At 46.0% G+C, this 20910-nt stretch overlaps 1 non-coding gene across 1 annotated transcript; it reads right to left on the bottom strand.

The window, feature by feature from the left end:
• Positions 1-438: 438 nt before the first annotated feature.
• On the bottom strand, positions 439-511 carry TRNAT-AGU (transfer RNA threonine (anticodon AGU)). The gene has a single exon. It is a non-coding gene; the product is annotated as a tRNA-Thr (tRNA).
• Positions 512-20910: the final 20399 nt, after the last annotated feature.

The raw sequence follows: 20910 nt of genomic DNA, 5'->3' as shown, positions 1-20910 counted from the left end.
ATTGTTACTCTTCCTCCAGAAACGATATTTATTATTTCTTTGCCAAATCTGTAATTACTGAACTCTGGAAACATAATTTAATTGTTGTGCTGAAGTATGCAGAGATGAACCAGAGCTGACTGAGTATCCAGCAGCCATCCCAGATTCACTCATCAATGAGCTTTGCAATGTTTGTGGGATTCATATGGCTTTAAATGACATTATTACTTTTTTCCTATCTCCAATTCTTGTACTTTAATAACATTTGAGTATATTCATTCAAGGGTTTAGATCTGACCATTGCTATTTCTCTCTGCTTGTTATTTGGTGTACGTGCTCTATGATGTTTGTGTTTTACTTAGGCTTGAATAGATGCTGATGAAAATGATGTGAGCAATGTTTAAGGAAAAAGCAGAAAGACAAAGCATGTTGGATCTTCAGGAGGCACATGCACTCCCAAGGCTCCAGTGAGATTTGAACTCACGACCCCTGGTTTACTAGACCAGTGCTCTAACCCCTGAGCTATAGAGCCTCTGAACTTATTGTGCTTTTTCCCTTCCAAACATTTCATATAGTAATTTTGTCAGTTCATTCTGGAGCATAAGTGAAACCTGCTTTGCTGGGAAGAGCTGTTCCAAGGATTCTCTCATCTCTTTCCAAATGGCTCAGAATCACAGAATCACAGAATCACTGAATTGAAGGGGTTGGAAGGGACCTCAAAAGATCATTGGGTCCAACCCCCCTGCCAAAGCACGTACCTTAGAGCAGGCTGCCCAGGTAGGCATCCAGATGGGCCTTGAATATCTCCAGGGAAGGAGACTCCACAACCTCCCTGGGCAGCCTGTTCCAGTGCTTCGTCACCCTCACTGTGAAGAAGTTCTTTCACATGTTGGTGCGGAGCTTCCTGGGCTCCATTTTGTGGCCATTGCCCCTTGTCCTGTCCCCACAGAACACTGAAAAGAGGTTGGGCAAATCCCTCTGTCTCCCACACCTCAGGTATTTATACACATTGATGAGATCCCCTCTCAGTCTTCTTTTCTCCAGGCTGAACAGGCCCAGGTGTCTCAGCCTTTCCTCATAGGGAAGATGCTCCAGGACCCGTATCATCTTCGTGGCCCTCTGCTGGACTCTTTCCAGGAGATCCCTGTCTTTTTTGCACCGGGGAGCCCAGAACTGGACACAGTACTCCAGGTGAGGCCTGACCAGGACAGAGCAGAGGGGGAGGATCACCTCCCTTGACCTGCTGGCCTCACTCCTTTTAATGCATGCCACGATCCATGGCACACTGCTGACTCATGGTCAACCTGTCATCCACCAGGATCCCCAAGTCCTTCTCCTCAGAGCTCCTCTCCAGCAGGTCATCCCCCAGCCTGTACTGATGTAGCTGTTCCTTCCCAGGTGCAGGACTCTACACTTGCTCTTGGTAAACTTCATTTGGTTTCTTCCTGCCCATCTCTGCAGCTCGTCCAGGTCTCGCTGAATGGCAGCACAGCCTTCTGGCATGTCAGCCACTCCTCCCAGCTTTGTATCATTGGTGTACTTGCTGAGGCCGGACACTATTTCCTCATCAAGGTCGTCAGTGAAGACGTTGCACAAGACTGGACCCAGCACCAACCCCTGGGGAACACCGCTAGTCACAGGTCTCCAGCTGGACTCTGCGCCACCCTCTGAGCGTGGCCAGTCAGCCAGTTCTCAACCCACCTTACTGTCCACTCCTCTATCCCACACTTTCCCATCGTCGTTAGCAGGATGTCATGGGAGACAGTATTGAAAGCCTTGCTAAAGTCAAGGTAGATGACATCCACTGCTCTCCCACCATCTACCCAGCTGGTGATGCCATCATAGAAGGCAATGAGGTTGGTCGAGCACAACTTCCCCTTGGTGAATCCATGCTGACTACTCCTCATAACCTTCTTCTCTTCCAATTGCTTGGAGATGGCATCCAGAACAAGCTGAAAGAACCTTTCCAGGGACAGAGGTGAGACTGATTGGCCTGTAGTTTACCGGATCCTCCTTCTTGCCCTTCTTGAAGACCAGAGTGACATTGGCTATCCTCTGTATAGAAGAGGGATTCTTCGTATCCTGCTGTTTTCCTTTGGAAATTGGCTCTGTGTTTGCTTTTCTCCTCTCTGCCCTTCAAACAAGTCAGTGCTTTCTTTGGAGCCCAGGATATGCTTCAGGCACTGTGGCTGATGTATGCACTTTCACATTTCTAAGTTATTCTTTGGCATCTGAATTTTCAGTGTTTTCCTCCTTCCTGTAGTTTCATTCCTCACTGAGGCAGTCAGAATATAAAACAAACAAACAAACAAACAAACAAAAAAAAAAACACTCCCATCCTTCATTCCCTTTCCTCCCTCATTAATTTCCCTGTTAGATATCAAGAGCCTCAGGTGCCACTAGTTCAGTGTTGCCATCAACAAGAAGTGTTTTTCTGTTAGTTTACATTTGCATGGCACAGCTCTGTGCTTCTGTCCAACCCTTGTCTGGACTTTTTGACAAAGGACTGGTTGGGTTGGATTTAACCAGGGAGTGAGATTCCTCAACAAAACTGCTTAGTGGATGATATTTCATTGGGATGTGTCATTTCTTTGGAGAGTCCTCCAAAGCACACACACCCAGCAGTGGTAACAGGTATCTTGTGCCTCTTTCTTCTCTTACTTCTATGGAGTCAGGATTTATTCCATTTGTCGCAACACAGTGCAGAAGTCACAGCCTGCTGGGATGTGTGAATGCTTTATTTTTTTCTTTTTGCTAGAGAATTCTTTGCTTTGGACTCATTGCTGATATTCAGCACCATGATGGCTGTCAGTCATTGGGGTCCTGGTCATCACGTTGCTGATCAGCATGTTTGCATCATGCACCATCACGAAGCTCCAGCAGGTGCTTGATTGGGGGGAAAGGGGATGTTCAAAGCCAAGAATTTTGCAAATACAGCATGCATTTTCTGCCTTCTCCTACCCTCAGCATCCTGACCATGCGCATGTTCTGTGCTCTAAGCTACAGCTTTGCAGCTTTACAGCCAGTCATTCAACATGATGGCTTTCTCTGTTAAAACCAAAGGCAATTAAATCAGAAAAGAAATTCCCATCAAAGGGGGATAATATCTACATCAAGTCATTCTAGGCAGTGGAAGCACCATCCTGAAGAGGCTGGTTGTGCTAAGGCATGGCCATGACAGCAGCCTTACAAGGGAGGCTGAGCTGCAGCTGGCTGAATGCACGCTGCTCCCTGCACAGCAGTGCTCAGCTCTGGGCAAACGGATCCTGTGGCTGCAGCCACACTTAGTGCACGAGGCCAAATGAACATCAGACTCAAGTCTTGTTGCCTCCAATTTTCCTTGTGTCTGTTAGTTCAAAGCCAGGTTCCATAGTAACCAAACATTTTTTATATTTTTCCAAGTGGTTTAATTTCCTCTGCAGCTCTGCTGTGATGGATTTTTGACAATGCGGACGTACCAGAGTGCTTTGGGTGAGTCAGACTTTAAACAAACCTTCATTTGTGCAGCACCGGCCAGAGCTGAAGATGGAAAACAAATGTGATGACCTGCATGGTGAGAAATCAAACTGTGTGAATTCCACTTTTTAAACCTTTATTCCCTCCTTATGTCTGAAAATCCTCTCACAGAACAGCTAAAGCCTCACTTGTGCTGTGTGATGTTCATTAGCTGCCTTGCTGTTCCTCCTCCCCTACTCTCCCTGCTGGTCCCTGTCCTACTGTTCCCCCACGTGATACTCACTATCTCCTACCCTGGACATCTCCATGTCTCCCAAGCCTTTTCTTTTGCATCTTTCTCAAGGCCACCGTGACCTTTTTCTCTGTGGCTCCAAATTTGCTCCCCTTACCTGTCACTGATCCTGTCCACCCAAAACAGGCAGCAAGGAATATGCTGCTACAGTGAAGCTATGTTTGGGGATGTTTGAGGAGGATGTTATCATTTCAGGTGAGTTCAGAAAAACTGCAGGACCTGCTGAGGTCTGCATATATCTGATATCTGCAGGAGGTTGGTGCATCCCTTCAGCCCCTTAATTAAAGGGTCCGAAATATAAATCAAAGCACAGCAAACAGCATGCAGCTTGCTGAGCCATTGCAGACAGTGCCTGAGCTGCAAAGCTACACAAGGTGCCACAGTTACAAAACAGCTCAGGAGCATGGGAGCAGTGAGGCTGATCACGAACCACCTGCAGAACTCTGGCCAAGCAGGACAGCAACCTGATGCACGAGCCTGAATTTTCATTTTTAAAATGTATAACACAGCAAAGGCATGGAAGGGAAGCTGTTTGCATGAGGATGTGCTCAGAGGCAAGGTCAGAGCTGGGAGAGCTGCACTGCAGCATCTGAAGCCAGTGTTGCTTATCCATATGTACCCCAAAGGCATGTGATGATCATTTAGCCCATAGAAGAAAGGCTCTTAGCCAATCTAGGGCTTTTGCTATTATATGACTTAGTTTGGGGCTTCTCTCCTATCTTGTTTTTTCTCCTAAACTGCTTCTCTCCTTCTGTTTTGTGCTTTCATGGACCCTTTATCCTGGGTGTAGAGGTTTTGGGTAGCAAACTGAAGGGATCCTTTGCCCAGGTCCTACTTAAGTAGTGAGGCAGCTGTGGTCAGTCAGTGCAGAAAAGTTTCAATCTCTCCAATTATAAATGGAGAAAACAGTGATTTGGCTGTTGCTTTATCCATGGGCAGAGACTGCATCCTCTCTGGCTGTAGGCAAAACAGAACTTCCAGGTGCTCATGGAAATGAGCAGAGATAATCAATTAAAACTGAGGGATTTATAGACTTTAAATTATCAACAGAGTAATTAAGTAGTGTTTAATCAAATGAGATGATGGGAATGCAGACCTGAAATACAAATCCCAGCAGCAAAGCCCCTGTCAGTCAGTGATACCAAGGGTAGAAACAACAGCACAAAGGTAGGGCAAGCTAATGTAGATGTGTCTGACTTCTTCTGCCTGGCAAGAAGAAAGTTGCACTGAAGTTACATGAGTGTGTTGAAGCTCAGCTAGTCAGTAGCAAATCTTTAAGCATCTGAGGGATAAACCTGTAAAAGAAGTCGGGTCCAGATAATGGAAGCTGAAGGCAGTGTCTGGGCTGGTTGGAGGGGTTTTGCAAGGGAGCTGGATGGTGTCTGCACCTTCACGAGTCTGTGCAGGCCACCATGCTGCATGGAAAAATCCAGCTGAAGTCTGCCCCAGCATAATAAATAAATAAATAAATAAAAGTGAAAGTGGAGCCATTTAGTGCTGTAGAGTAGCTTTTTACAGAGCCCTTGCATCAATGAGATGCTGTTAGGTTCCCTGGTCAGCAGTAAGCTCTAGCTCCAGTATTCACCTTCACAAACTGGAGCTATTTCAGCCAGGAACCATGATGTTGCTTTTTTGGGGTTACATTTTACCCAGCTCAGACAAACCAAGCACAGGCTGTGCACTTTCAGTGAGCAAGGCAACACTTCACCCCAACTCCTTATCCTTGGAGAGGCCACAGGAGGGGAGGATCCAGCAGATGGATCAATTGTTGTTTGCTTGTTTCCCAGCTGCTTTATGAAGCAAAAGATCATCTCTTGGTAAGTCCTCAGGATGCCAGTTCAAAGAAACAGACTGGTTTGAATGGCCTGTGTGTGACTGGCCACTTTTCAAAGTCTAAGCTTCAAGCTGGGGATGAAATACTGGCAAAAATGGAGTACATGTGGAGATAACAAGAAGCAAAGGGAGTGAAACAGAGCTTAGTGTGTAGCATTCAATCAAACACTGGATAATAAGAAGCCCTATCATCCCCACATATACTAGTGCAAAAGTGGTAAATATAAGCTGTCCCAGGCTGGCTGGGAGACCTCACATCCAGCCTCCACCACAGTGCTGTACACTCGGCTGTCACTTGGATGATTCCCAGGCAGAGGAGAAAGCAAGTTCCTTCCTCACAGAGCTGCTTGTGCACCATGCCTTGGTGCCTTCATGTCAAAGAGGCAAGTCCTGCAGAACTGGGTAGAAAAGCCCTGTCTGGGGTACCTGAAATTTAAGGGCAGTGGTTATGGAGACTGTTAACCCCGGGGGAAATCAAGAAGAAGATGCTGGTGGTCTATGAAGCCCTTAGGCACCAAAAGGTCTCATGACAGGGGAAAATGTACAGCAGCAATGAAAGAGGATGCTGAGTTCCAGGGTTTTAGTTGGAAGATGCATACAGAAAAACATCAGCACAAAGGGTTAAAGGGTGACTCAGAAAAAGCCACATTGTATCTATTATTCCTGGTCTTTTTGTGGAAGAAAATTGCTCTCTTTGAAAGAAATCGGAAATTAAGACTGTCCATCCTCCCAAGCATAGAAAAACACAGACACTCATTAGGTGGGCTGAAAAGCAATTCTCAGGCCTTTATCCGACAAGCTAAGAGCGTGACTCTGTCTATAGCATCTAGGGAGAAATGACGAATTACCTGGCATGGGTTCAGTGCCTGAGCTTGGCATTGGGTAAGCACACAAAGAAGCTTGAAGCCAATCAAACAACTTTGTACAAACCCTGCCGAAAGCAACCCTTTGAGGGATACAGTGAGGACATAACACCAATAAAATAATTCTGAACATCCCATGGAGGAACATGTGCTTGGAGCACGGTTTACTAGAACAGCTGGGCTCGTAGCATGGGAACACATGGCTGAGCCATGAGAGGCACTGGCTGGAAGAAGGAAATAGGGGAAACAGTTTGGTACAGGCTGTTTCAGACACTGCTTTGAACAATAATATGGTTTAAATGTGTACAGATGCTGCGAGCACTTTGATGAGAAATAAATGCTTCTGGTAATAAAAAGTGCTGGAGTGGTGTGAACAAGAAAGGCTTGCTGGAGTAGTACTGTTGGAAAGGCTGCTTCATTGCTTTCCCACTGCAACTGCATTTCTCAAAATCAGTGTTCCCTGAGATAGTTTGATATTTTCACCTCGATGCTAGGCCTTTGCAGGGCCACGAGCAGTTCTGGAAAGCAGTCACCACTGCTGTCTGACTTACATGTAGGTTGCTGGCACAGCAGGTGCTGCTGCTGCCACCCCTGTGCTTCAGCCCCCATCAGCAACAGGCACCAGACATGCTGGTGCTGTGCCCGAGCAGCTGGGGCTGTTTCCTAATTCAGTGCCTGTGTGATCTCTGCCACCAGTCTGGGAGCCTCCTATGGTGCAGCTCCTGCTCTACACCAGCTCCAGCAGGTGATGGGGGGCTGCTGAGGCCTGCCCACGCAGGGTGTTTTCAGCTCACCTTGGGGCAGTGCTCCCCACAGGATTACACCCACATCCTCAGATGAAGTGTCTGGAGGATGCAAGACTTGCAACTGCTTCTTTTTTTTTTTTTTTTTACCACAAACACTCCTGCAAATAGCTTATTTTCCATGGCCTATGGGAAAATCTGCCTCTTTCATACATTCAGCGGATTCTGCTCCTGTTGGACAAGTAATGTTAATCCATCCCAGCTTTCTGCTTGTTGGAAAACTGTGATAATCCTCTACCATTTGGTAAGAGATGTACTGTGGTGGTGCAGCTAGGATCATTAGCAAAGCACACGTGAGCACCTACCTTACTGCGCAGGCTGTGTGAACTGAAGCAAGGCTTATTTATTTCTGTGTCTCCTGCACTACTGGAAGGGTTCTTCTGAGGGCCTCTGATGGGAATGCTGCTGTGGAAAGTAAAGAATACTAGAAGGAACAGTAATTGCTAAAAGAGACATAAATGTTAATCTGTCTGGTAAGTTCCTGCTGTGCAGACAGCCACTGCTGCCAGCAGGCTTGGTGATAAAGGAATTTTCTGCTGGTGGAGTCCGAAGGATCTGAAATATCTGGCCCCTAAGCCCTTCCACACAGTGCGTTGGCCAAGTCCTACTGAAAGGATTGTCCAGGGTGATTATGAAAAGACTATTAATGGAGGCATCAGTGCTGGATTTTCTTGTTCAGTGTGAGCTATGTTAATGAGAAACTGTCTCTGGATTTGTGTTTTGTTGTCTGTGTGATGGACTGCCTGAATCTAAGCTGCACTTACGGTTTGGCTTCAACTCCAAGAAGCACTCGATTATCAAAAAATATAAAGTTCTTCCCCAGTGTTTCTGCAGGAGATGTTTCTTCAGTTCAAAATCAGCACTAATAGATTATATTTGTGCCAAGCACAAATACAGGCTGGGCAGAGAACGGATTGAAAGCAGCCCTAATGAGAAGGACCTGGGGGTGTTGGTTGATGAGAAGATCCACTAGAGCCAGAAACGTGTGCCTGCAGCCCAGAGAAACAACTGTATGCTGGGCTGCACTAAAAGTAGCATGACCAGCAGGGCGAGGTAGGTGATTTTCCTCCTCTGCTCTGCTCTTGTGAGACCCCGCCTGGAGCCCTGTGTTCACCTCTGGGACATGGAATTATTAGAGCGAGTCCAGAGGAGGCCACGAGGATGATCAAGGGGCTGGAGCACCTCTGCTATGGGGACAGGCTGAGGGAGTTGGGGTTGTTCAGCCTGGAGACGAGAAGGCTCCGGGCTGACCTTACAGCAGCCTGACAGTGCCTAAAGGGGACTGCAGAAAGCTGGGGAGGGAAGTGTAGTGATAGGACAAGGAGTAATGGCTTTAAACTAAAAGAGAGTAGATTTAGATTAGATATAAGGAGGAATTTATTTACTCTGGGAGGTGAGGCCCTGTCCCAGGCTGCCCAGAGGAGCTGTGGGTGCCCCATCCCTGGCAGTGCCCGAGGCCAGGCTGGATGGGGCTGGGGGCAGCCTGGGCTGGTGGGAGGGGTCCCTGCCCATGGCAGGGGTTGTAACTTTAGGCTTTAAGGCCTCTTCCAACCCAAACCGTTCCAGGATTCTCACGATACAGTGATTCTATGTGTGAGCACAAATGCTCAGCTCTACTTCTCTTCTAGCATAGATCCTTTGTCTCCTTCATGCAGCAAGATGTAGAAGCCTTCCTGCTGTCAGGCAGGATTTGACACATACTTAGGAGCACTCTTGGTGCAACTGGTTGCTTGGGCTCTGACATGCAGCCCACCTTGTCAAGCTATTGTTAGCTATTAAATTAGGGTAAAAATAATTTAGTGGGAGATGGTAACATGGTGGCAACTGTGATGGTTGAGGAATTCAGCAGGGTGGGGTTTGGAAACTTAACACAATTGCACAATTTGGGGCTAAAATGTTTATTTCTTACTCTCTCTCTATGCCAGCAACCCCCTTCTGGCAGAGATGTTTATCTAATACACTTGGCTCCTCCAGTTCTCATGACTGATTTTTGCCCTGGTCAACCCTGTCATACTGGCTACTATTTGCTCTGGGAGCATTGTGCATCACAGTTACCCATATTGACTGTTTTAAATTAAACTTTATATTTTTAGCTGCAACAAAATTAAATATTACCTGACTGTTTTGGCAATAGCAGTCTAAGGATAGATCCCCAATGCTTGTTGCAGATTCCAAGCACCGGAAAAAAAATCTTTCAGGTTATTTCTCCTATTAGATGGTTCCTGTCTGCATGCCTGGTTTTTTATGATCCAGACTGTCTGATATTGCTGTGGAGTTGTCCTAGTTTTACCTACGAGATGCAGAGTATGAAAAGCAAAACACGGCAGTTAGAATGCTTCTGCTTTTCATGGAAAATAAAAGCTTCCGCTGTGTTCTTTACTTTTACCCAGAGATCAGGGAAATTGCTACAAAGTGGAAATGTTTGTGTATGACAAATTAGACCTTATTGGCATGGATCATGGATAATTTTAGCAATCTTCAAAAATATATTCTTTAAAAAAGTCATATAAAGGGAATCACAGGACAGTGACCTCCTGCTGCTATGTAAAGGCAAAAACTCAGTAATGGGCAGCATCTCTTGCAATAAAGCAACAAAACAATGCTCATATGTTTGTTTTCCACAGCTGGAAAGATTCATCCTGAAGTAACAGCATGCTTTGGTAACATTATTTACAGGGCTATTTGTCTACAGCAAAAGAAATTGTTACATCACGTTGATTTTTCTGGCAAACCAACAATAAGAGCCTACTGGAGCCCAGCTTTCAGCTCCAATCTTGTGATACTGTTGATGAGAGACCACCTCATCATGCAAACAAAGGCTTGAAAATGTAATGGACTCTGTAAATGGCATGTACAGACCTCAGTAATCATTCTATCAAAAGCTGGTAAGTTGTATATACAATCAATTATAAGAAACCCATCAATTTTCAGCAGCATATTTGATCTGATGCATGGAGAAGAAAAAACACGTTTTGCTCTTACACTTGGAGCCATAGCTGGAAGAGTTTTTGTTGTTGTTTTGTTTTGTTTTAAATTATTCTGACAATGGGAAGATGAAGCTAGCTAAGTGAAAGCTGAAAAAGTTAATGCAACATTACATGGGCACGGAGCTGCTCCTAGCCTTAAAATGAACCTTGACGTATGGGTTTGCTCTCCTTCACTTGTGCTGTGTGTGAGGAGCCCAGATGCAACCATTTCCTTAAGTTGCTGGTTTCCTTTAATGTACCCTTGCAAAAGGGTTTTTTTTGTTTTGTTTTGTTTTGTTTTGTTTTTGTTTTCTGGATTGAGTAAGAGTTCAAGCTCTGCAAAAATTGTCTGATGTTTGGAATAAACATCTTGCTGCAAGGGTGCCCATTCTGTTCCCCGTGCTGAGAGAACAAGAGTCATTTCTGGAATGCAGCTGCCCCTCTCAGGCTGCTGTAACTTCTCTCTGGAGTCCCCCTTGGAATACAAAGCTGGCCGAAATTTTACCCTTGACCCACTTCAGATTAGCAAAGAGAAAAATCTGACTTTTTCGGAGAACTTAATGTAGCTGTTAGTGCCGGTTAGGCCTAGAGAGATTAGCAAGCACCGGTCAAACGCTGCCTTTCCAAGAATTGCCAAGAACACTTTCGAAACTTAAAAAAATATATATTTCTTAGTATCATATTAACCACTTCCAGCCCCCCAAAAGGACAGGGGTTTGTGCTCTAGCTGGCACCTTCTGCAAGCCATCTGCATTTAACAGGTCCCTCAGCTCCATCCCACTCCGTGGGCACCCCCTGCTCTCTCCATGGGCACCCGCAGCTCTGTCCAAGGGCACCCCAAACCCTGTCATGCTAAGGGCCTGCAGTGAGCCCAGGGCCACCACTCTGGGCAGATGGTGCCCAACACACAAAGGGCCTGATGGCTCCCTGGTCCCGGGGGAGGTGGGGGGGTAGTTTGGCAGAGCCACCGCCTCTAACGAGCTCTGTCATTGTCTGGGAACAAAACCTCAGCTAATGGCAGCCATTAGCACCTGTCAGCACAACAGCCCATAATAGAGGAGGATGTTTTATAGACAGATGCCCTTAATTACAGATGAGTTGCTAAGCTACAGGCACTTAACCATTTCTGAGCCATGACAAATCCCCCAGCGCTCCTGTTAGCTGCCGAAGAAAAATGACTTTAGTTTATTGAGTAAATCTCGGTGCTCATCTACATGTTAATCGTAACAGAAGAAATAATAGCATTTTCCTGTCCTCGGGATAAGGGATGCAGTATATCACAGCCTTTCATGCAGTAATTGCTAGGATAGGTTAATAATGGAAGTGCATAAAAATACAGATTTACACTTCTGTTCTGATGTAACTACTTTAGCAGATGCAGATGTACAAGCTGTACTGCTTCACGGCTGCAAAGCGCAGTATTTCAGTGAGAAAATAAGCAAATATTGCCACTGTGTCACAAATCAGACCCATCAGTGTAAATCATACAAACTGGGAACATGGTGAGACTTCCATGCTGGTCCCTGGCAGCATCTGTGTTCCATCCCCATTCATCTCTTCTTCAACAACTCTGCTTGCTGAGGCTCAGACTGGAAAGCACCGTACCACTGATAATTCAAATACTCATCACATCTCTGTAGGGAAAAAAAAATAAAACAAATGCAAAGACTAAATGTCAGTAAGGAGTGTTTTATGATAAAACCTCTTTTGTCTGGATCCAGCAAACTGTCTGCTTTCTTGCAAATATAAGCCAGTAAGAAATAAGAACAAGGGGATGGGGAGCTGTGCAGCCCCTGGGTCCTGCAGGAAACTCTTGGCCCTGTGGCTGGATAACTCTCCCTGTAAAACTGCAGAGGTGAAGCTGAAGGCAACGGCAAAGTCTCCCACTTGAACTGGTGACCTTCACATTGCTGCTCTACAAAACACAATGTAAAGCAGGAAACCAGCACAGATGGTCTAATTCAAAGCTACTCACTGTAATGTGCTGTGAGATTTACACTGTGTTAGGGGCGATCCCACACACCTCCAGCTGCCTGACAGTGGGGATCTCTCATACTGTTTCATTTCCAGGAGACTCTCTAGACTGTTACTGTAACAACACCACATGGCAATTTGGCAAAATTAAAGTAATTTCAAGAGGGTACTTAAAACTGTGTGTTGTAAGAATCTCGTTGGAATAGAGTGGTGTTGCCCTGAGCACATTGGCTCAGGTCTGGTTCAGAGAGGGCAGCTGAGAACAGTTTAGTGACCAAGGGGGTGGGATGTGACAACAGGAATTTGTTTGATACAAACTGCACCATGTCCTTCTGGGGGGCTGGAAGTGGTTAATATGATACTGACCACCAGACAAGGCACCCTTTGTTGTGCATTGGTCAGGATTCATTCATTGTTATGTGTTGATTGCTGCCTGGGCAATGCTGATATTGTTGCAAGGTAGGAGAGAGCTGCAACAGAAAGGATATGCAAGTAGTGCTTGGTGAGCTTGACTCAATACTCATGGAAAAGAGTGGGTCCATGACTCACATGCTGCTGTGGCTGAAGTTATAATTCACTGGGCCCTTGGGTAATGCTCTTATTACTCCATATCAACCAGATGTAGAACAATTGATTCCTGAACAAATATCTGCACTCTGGATTATTGAAGTTCCTGAAGATACCACCTGTCCTAGCTACTCACAGGCGAACAAGTAGGGTTCAGGAAACTGATGTTCATCCAGAATGACCAGAGTCATGTAGAGGATGTCTTCTGGGTGCCCTCAGGAAACAGTCCCTGAAATCTCTTTCCTATCAACCCTTCTGGCAGTATACAGCTTCATTTCTGGTCCTATACTGAGCAAAACTCTCTCTGGGTGTCTTGGAAAGTCTGTCATTCACTATCTTTCAGGACATTAAAAAGAACCACCAGCACGTTTCCTTTTATTCATATTTGGACCATTCTAATGAGCCTATTAAAAACAAAATAAGCAAAAAATTTCAGCACACCTGAATGACTGGTAGGAATGAAGAAGCTAAGGGAGCGTTTGTTTTGACTCTATTTGTTTAATTGGTTGCTCAGAGTTCAGTGGTTTGCAACTGAATCCATTGTTAATCCTGTCAATTAGAAGATAACATGTTGCAAGAAGCACCCCAGACTTTCCATGGCTTAATGTGTGCTGTTCACACCATTAAATCTGTGCTTGAGGGGGTCTGGCTTGTATTCATGTGGACAAGCAACATCTGGGGACAATTAAGTCATCTGAATATCTGCCCTTGAGTTTGGGGAAATGTCTTTCTGAGAGATACATTAGCTGCTTTGTCCAAAGTTTATGCAACATGCTGAAAGTGCCCAAAATCCAGTGCTTTTTCTTTGTCAATATCACATTGTGGTTTGGGTGACTGTTAGTAAGGAACCACTGCATCTGTCTTTCTCTTCTGCAATCCTTTGTAAATAAATAAATTTAGTTAAGTAATAAAGTCATTTAGAAATATGTTAATAAATAAAGTATTTTAGGGGATTTAATGAGCAAAGCATGGCAGCAAATGAAATGCATCTTGCTCAAAGTCATCAGGCTTAAATTGTGGGGAAGAGACAAGGCACTTTTCATGAGAAAAGTCAAGTATCAGATATTGCTCTCTGGGATGTGCCCTTGCAGTCCTTCTGACCTGAGTAGGGTTACCCAGGGCAAGCTAAGAGCAAAGGTTGTTCTCTAAAGCAGAAAGAGCCTGGTGATCTGTGATCTCTCTTTTTGTGGGTGCAGCCACCAGTGAATAGACAGGGTAATTTTAGCACAAATGACCAAGCTTACAATGAGCCAGCTACAAAATAAACACTCTTGGGACTAACCTGAAATCAATAACTCTTCACACATGTAAAGAAGCAGATGGTGTCTAAACCAATTACAAGGTACTTAGGGTTGTTTGCCTATTGTTCAAAGGACAAGGTGATGGGATTGCAGGGGTCTTAATATCTCTATTTAGATGACCTCTGAAATGCTGATCATTCTAACAGCTGAGATTCAATATGTTGCCTTGTGCAAGATGAGCTTAGGTCAGATGTGGCCTACACTTGCAGTTGAGCCCTTCCAGAAGGTCTTCCAGATGACTGCATGAGATAAAGGCTTCTCTGCAGAGACAGAGGAGGGTGGAGAGAGTGTCACATGCTTTACAGTCAGTGTGTGGACTTGGTATGTCAGGCTTTTCATTTTGCTTCCTCATGGCTTGTAAGGGCTCATAGGGTGCACTTAAATGTTGTGTAGCTGGAAGGTGATGGAGCTTTAGGGAATATATCATTGGGTTTCCATATCAGCTTCCACAGAGAAGCTTTTCTGCTGAGTTGCCTGCTAGAGTGGGTCTATTAACTGTGTTATGGGACAGAAATGTTTCCTTTCTGCAGCATGTTATTATGGGATGACTTAGGAACTGCAGTAGCATGAATGCAAAATCTGAGTTAGAGGCAGGGGCTTTGTACAGGTCCCAAATGTTACAGTGTGTGTGAGAGTGTGCACCATTTTCTTCCAAATTCTGTCTCCAACCTTGCTCTGAGAAGGAGCTTGTGGACATCACAGCAGTATGTGCTGAGTGGCAAGCTGCTGCCAGGTCCCAGAAAAGCAGGTGAAGGCAGCTCCAGACAAGTAAGCTAGGCTGTCATCACACAACTGGGGATGAAGCTTGTCTGATTGCAACTGGGAATAGGGCTCTGTGCAGGCTCCCATCTCTCCGATGGCATGTTGCTGTTGGGGTGCTTTGCCTTCTTGGGCAGCCCTACCTGGCTCCCACAGCGTCATCGCAGTGCATTGGTTTCAGTGCTCAAAGAAATGTGGTCTCGGGGCAGATCTGCAGACCCTAAAACCTTTTGGCCCCTGAGCTGTATGTAATGAGGCAGAGGAGGGCAGTCACTTTCTAACTGCATACAGAGCAGTGTTGCTCTATTAGAATTACTTATTTGAGCAGTAATTAAAATAATTCCATTTTAATTACATGTGGTCCAGTACTTTATTTTCATTCCAGACCTTTATTATTTTGTCCCTCATTTATGAAATAAGTCTTCAAAGGAAGAAAGACAGACATTCTGAATCCAGTTTGCCCTTTAATGGGTCTAGAAAAGCCAATGGTGCTGTGCTCTTCCAGCCCTCCAGGCTCCAAGAGCTGGGGTCTGGCTGACATGGATGGCAGCTATATGCGTGCTTTGCTCATTAAATGCAGATGAGATGGAAGCTCCCCCTTTTCTTGTTGGATGGGCAGGATCCAGCTAGCTACGAGCCCCTTGTGCTGCTGAGACAGAGCCAGTCCCCTCCAGACACAGCAGTCATTGGCATGGCAAGCTCATTAAAATACAGCTGGATCTCAGACCTGTCACTTTGTGCTGATACCCTTTGTGAAGGAAATACTGTCTTGCACTTGTCTGCCCCCATTCAGAAGATGTCAGAGCTCTCCATGCTGACTGAGATAGCAGTGGTGCCATCAGCAGGCCTTTGGTGGCCTGGCGCCAGGGACTGGAAGGCCTGCTGCCCTGCCTTGGCTGAGTCCTGGGCTTTTCTGCTTTGCAAGAACTTCCTTTCTCCTATCCAGGTGACTAAACAGGAAACTAATCACAGAATCACAGACCGATTGAGGCTGGAAAACACCTCTGGTCCAAGGCCGACTCCAGCAGGGCCACCCAGAGCAGGGTGCCCAGCACCATGTTCAGATGGCTGGGGAAGATCTCCAAGGAGGGGACTCCACAATCTCTCTGGGCCTCACCTGTGCTAGTGCCCTGTCACCTGCACAGCACAGAAGGGCTGCCTGGTGTTCAGACAGAACTTCTTGTGTTTGTGCACACTGCCCCTTGTCCTGTCACTGGGCACCACTGATGCTTCTTGTGTGGGAGCCATGTCATACAGTTCCTTGTGAAAGAAGATCTGGTAGCAAAAGACAGAGCCAGCCAGCTAGGAGCAGTGAAGGGCTGGCCAAGCCAAGGGGACCTGTGTGTCTAGGCCATGTTCTGACAAACTGTACAATCTCCAAGTTCAGGGGCCCTTCTGCTTTTCTTAGGACACTCTTGCATGCCCTCTGTAATGGGCAATCCTTCACTTCTGTATGTTGCTCCTGGCCTGAGAGCACGCTCCATGGAGCAGAATCCTGAGCAGCCCTTGGATACTCTGCTACAGAGCTAAAATCCTTAGTATTTCCCCCTTCCCACCTGGTCAAAAGTGCCCAAGGCTCTCTTAGTACCAGGCAAGGCTGGGTGTCAGAGACACTGCCCCCGGCACGATTTAACCTTTGGCCGTGGGGCTAAAGGTTGGGTTGGCTGTGTTGTACCATCAGTCTGCTGAAGGGTGCCTGCATCCTTTGGGTGTGATGGGACTAACCCCTCTTCTCCACTCATCCCCCTTGGACATGGTGGGGAATACAGAGGTCACAAGCAAGAACTGAGGCCAACATGGGTGAGCAGTCTGCAAGCTGGCTGGGTAGGAAAGGAAGTCTTCATGTTTGTGGCATTATCTCTGCAACTCTGATCTCATCTTTACCATCCCAACTTCTGCTTTCTTGAAGGAGACTCCAAAACATCCCAGGAAATGTCAGGTGGTTCAGGCAGGAGGCTGGCTTGTGCTGTAAGCATTCAGCCTGTACATCTGTGTCCCGTAACTGAGACACCAGAAGCAGGCACCTATCTGGATGGAGGAAGGTCCCCTGGAGCTCTTCCCCCATGGCCTGAAAGGACAGCAAATAGAGAATTCAGGGTTTGAGGGATGGACAGAAGACACCTCTAGGTTTTAAGGTTAAGCTTTTAGCAAGGAAAAATAACTATCAGAAGAGAAGAACTGTTATACCAGAGAGAAACAATGCACGTGCAAAGCTACATGTTCACATTCTTGGGACTATCAGCTAAGACAATCTTTTTTTTCTGTCCTCTTTGAGCAGGTTTTGATATTAAATCTCTCACTGATCAGTTTGTGCCAGCTTGGCACTATGCGTATCTCCACAGCCTGCATGGGGCAGAGGTCCTCAGAAGAGATGGGTTTCTTATCATCCAAGTGTAGAAATCAGCCATGGGAAATGAGACTGGCAGCAGTCTTAATGAAAGGAGTTATTCCAAAAGCCCAGAAAGGGTGGTTTGCAGCTCCAGCAGGGGTTGCTGATCACAAAATCACACAATGTTAAGGACTGGAAGGACCTTCCAGTTGATCCTTGGATCCAGTCAGGCTTGGGCTTAGAGACAGGGGAATAACAGACCAACAACAGTCCTAAAATCCCTGCAGGGAGAAGCACCTGAGCACATGAACTCAATGTTTACCCAGTCCTTCCCACACCATCCAGGCTCTGTTTTGACTGTAAGTATATGAACCTGCAAATATTGGTCTGCCGAAAAGACCTGTCTGCCTGATGCATACCCAACGCCCTGCTGCTTGTCCAAACAGGAACCAAATCCCATACCTATCCTCAGCATAAGCACAGCTCCTTTGCTGAAGATCATTTGCCCAGTTAATGCAAGAAAAGTTAATGCGAGAAAACTTAATAATGAAGCCATTCAGTCAACACAGCTTTCAGCTCCTTGGGAAACGAAAATGTGATCCTTCTTTTTCTTCATTATTAAGGCACCACAAGGATTTATTATTCAATCCCTAAAGCAAGGGCAGGGCAGAGGTGATTAAAGCAGAATTTTCAGGCAGCAGCACCAGGCTCCCAGACAGATCGGTCACCTTAATAAATAAACTGACTGCAGACAGGAAAGTTGTTGTCTAAAGCTCAGTAGTGCCTTACAGTAGATGTGATATGGGGAGTGTATTTGCAATGCATATTTCATATCATCTGAACTAAACCCTGACAGCAAGTAAACATTACACAGAGGAATCTGATCCCTGTGGGACTGGGTTTTGGCAGCAGAGGCAACACTAGGCTCCACGTGTGTGGCAAGCACTGAGTGTCATGGGGTTGAAATGGTGGTTGCTGGCATGGAGAGAGTGTTGGGGTGCCTGTTCCTGCTGGAGACTGTGAGGAACTTCTACTTCAGTGCAAGAGAGAGGGGACCATGACCCAGCTGTGCTTGAAGCACACACTCAACACCAGCATCATAGGATGTCTGTGATCTCCTCCCAGCACACTGCTGGCAACCCCATAGTGATAACCTGCTGGTATAAGTGAACAAGCACACCATGGGGTCAATCATCCCTGCTTGGCCCCTGTACCCCCCCCCTCTAGCAGATCCAAGAGCTTGTAGCAAACCAGGAGATAGCAAACTCCTAGCTCTGTTTGAAACCTCTCCTGAAGACAGGGCTGCCTTTCCAAGGACGATGAGAACAGTGGTGGTGCCAGAAAGAGATTTTAGCAGGGGGTGGAAGGCAGGAGGGTGTACAGAGGCTTCTCCATTGCAGCCCCTCCTCATGCAGTAGCTGTCTGTCTTCCCTCTGTACTCCGGTTCGACTGCAGGCTTAGAAATACCTTAAATCTTTCTGGAAAGCATCGACACAACGTTTGCATGGCAAGAGTGCCCTCTAGTGCAGACCTGGAGCTCGCTCTCCATCGCCCTAACCTTGGTGCACATCCCCCAAGAAAAGCCCCCAGACCCGGTTCCCACGCCTTCCAGTAAAGTTTTCCTCTTGGTCAATGTACACAGGCCGAGCTGGTGATGTCTTTGCCATGGGAATGGCAAGAAAGAAGATGGAAAGATAATCGCTGATAAACGTTTTCCAATGCTTAAAAAATAGTTCAGATTAATTCATTTCAAATAACTGTAAAATTTTAATATTGTTATGGAAACTTCCTTTCTGACACTTCATTTCAAATTTTGCACACTTGACACCTGAGAGGAAAACCAGGTGAGAAATGTCTCCCCTGGGGTGTCATTGAGAACTAAGTGAAACTGAAATGTCCCACCTGCAGGATGTCACAGCAGAAAACCAGATGAAGGGTTTCTCCAGGTTTCTCCTGAAAGACAAACTCCTACCAAGGAGAGCCCAGCTTTTATTGGAAGGCTTCCCTGATGGGAGAGGACAAATACTAATGGGCATCATCAAGGGGCTCTGGGAGCTTACTGTTTTGTTGTTGTTGTTGTTGTTGTTGTTTGTTTGTTTGTTTTCCATGATAATTCCAAGGTGCTTTGCAGTTGCAGCTTCCAGGCTTTTATAGGCTGGGCATTATTTCCTCCCTGAGCTAAATCTCGAGCATCCTGGAAAGCTGTTCTTAGAAAACATCTAGTTGAGGTGCTGCAGTGCTGCTAGTTAATGGAAAGGGAAAGCTTTAAAAAGTATGACCAAGGCAGGCAGGCTGAAGGGAACTGCTTTGCCTGGAGAGGATCTGTCTGAAGCTATTTTCCTCTGAGCCTTGGAGGCTGACCTCAGAATGGTGCCAGTGAATGAGTTCAGGTGGAAAGAGGTAAAAGCATCTTTTTCCCACAGAATATGGATGATTTGTCTACACTGTTTTTTGACAATTCCTTCAAACTGAGCTGGATTTCAGGGCAAACACAATGTCTCTCCTGTCCTGTCCTGTCCTGTCCTGTCCTGTCCTGTCCTGTCCTCTCCTCTTCTCTCCTCTCCTCTCCTCTTCTCTCCTCTCCTCTGTCCCTCCCCCCCCTTCTGCTCTGCTCTTTATTTTGTGAGCTGTTTTTTCTCTCTGGCTACTTCCCATACTTCTCCACATCCAGTCAAGACAGGACAGATGCAGTAATCATAGAAGCAAAACCTGTGCTCTCACCCAGGTAGCCACCACCTCAGGTCCCAGCCTGGGATTAGAGATATTAGGGATGTGAAAGCCTGGGTGAGCCAATTCTCTCTCTTCGCCTCATTTGCATAGTGGGCTAATAGCCCAGTCTCATAGTCCAAAAGTGATTCTCTGCAACAATGTTCCAAGGGCTTTAGCTAAATTTCCTTCAGAAATCCCTAAATGAAGCTGCCCTAAATTATACCATTTAGACTAATGTGACAGCGTCCGTGAAAATTGCATTTTCCCAATTGTTGGCTCCTCCTGAATTTGGGAGCATGTTAATTTTCTAGAACAGCTAAATAGTTTCCTCTGGTGATTAAAAAATGAATAATAATAGCGGTGCCTGCCTTCCTGAGGCTCGTGTAGGACTTACCAGCAAGAAATTAAACACAGTAGGAAATTCCTTGAAAGAGTTAGAAAACAAATGATTGATACGATCTCTCCTCCCTCCCGGCTCTGTGATCTGCTTTTAGAATGATTATTAAACACAGCAAAATTCATTTGGTGCTGTAACACGAACAAGACAAATTACAGTCTCTGGAGCTCAGTTAATTGCTAAAGAACATACTGACCCTCTGCGGGTTCATCAGTTATGGTAACTAATGAAATGAAACGTAAGCCTTGCTACGTGGGCCTACAGCAAGACTACCCTTGAGCTGCATGAAGAGGGAAATTTATCTGAACCCTATATGCTCTGTGGTAAACAATGTGAAATGAAGCTTTTGCAATATATTTTGGGGCAAAACAAAAAGCTGTGGATGCCCAGGACCCACTGAGGATGGGTAGTTCAGCGATCAGATTTGCCCCAGCTGTCCTGAAGCACCGTGCTAAGACGCTGAGCCTTACTGAAGTTTCATCTCAGCTAAGTCTAGATTGGGATCAGAATGTGACCTTCATATTCCACCAGGAAATGGTTGGTGACTTGCTACAGCACTTGGATGTACGCAAGTCGATGGGGCTGGATGGGGCCCGAGGGTACTGAGAGAACTGGCAGAGGAGCTGGCTAAGCTGCTTTCCATCATTTATCAGCAGTCCTGGCTATTGGGGGAGGTCCCAGT

The sequence above is a fragment of the Anas platyrhynchos genome, chromosome 18 (assembly GCF_047663525.1).
Source record: "Anas platyrhynchos isolate ZD024472 breed Pekin duck chromosome 18, IASCAAS_PekinDuck_T2T, whole genome shotgun sequence".
Lineage (NCBI taxonomy): Eukaryota > Metazoa > Chordata > Aves > Anseriformes > Anatidae > Anas > Anas platyrhynchos.
Note: the sequence above shows the minus strand (reverse complement) of the source record. Positions and strands in the feature narration are given on the sequence as shown.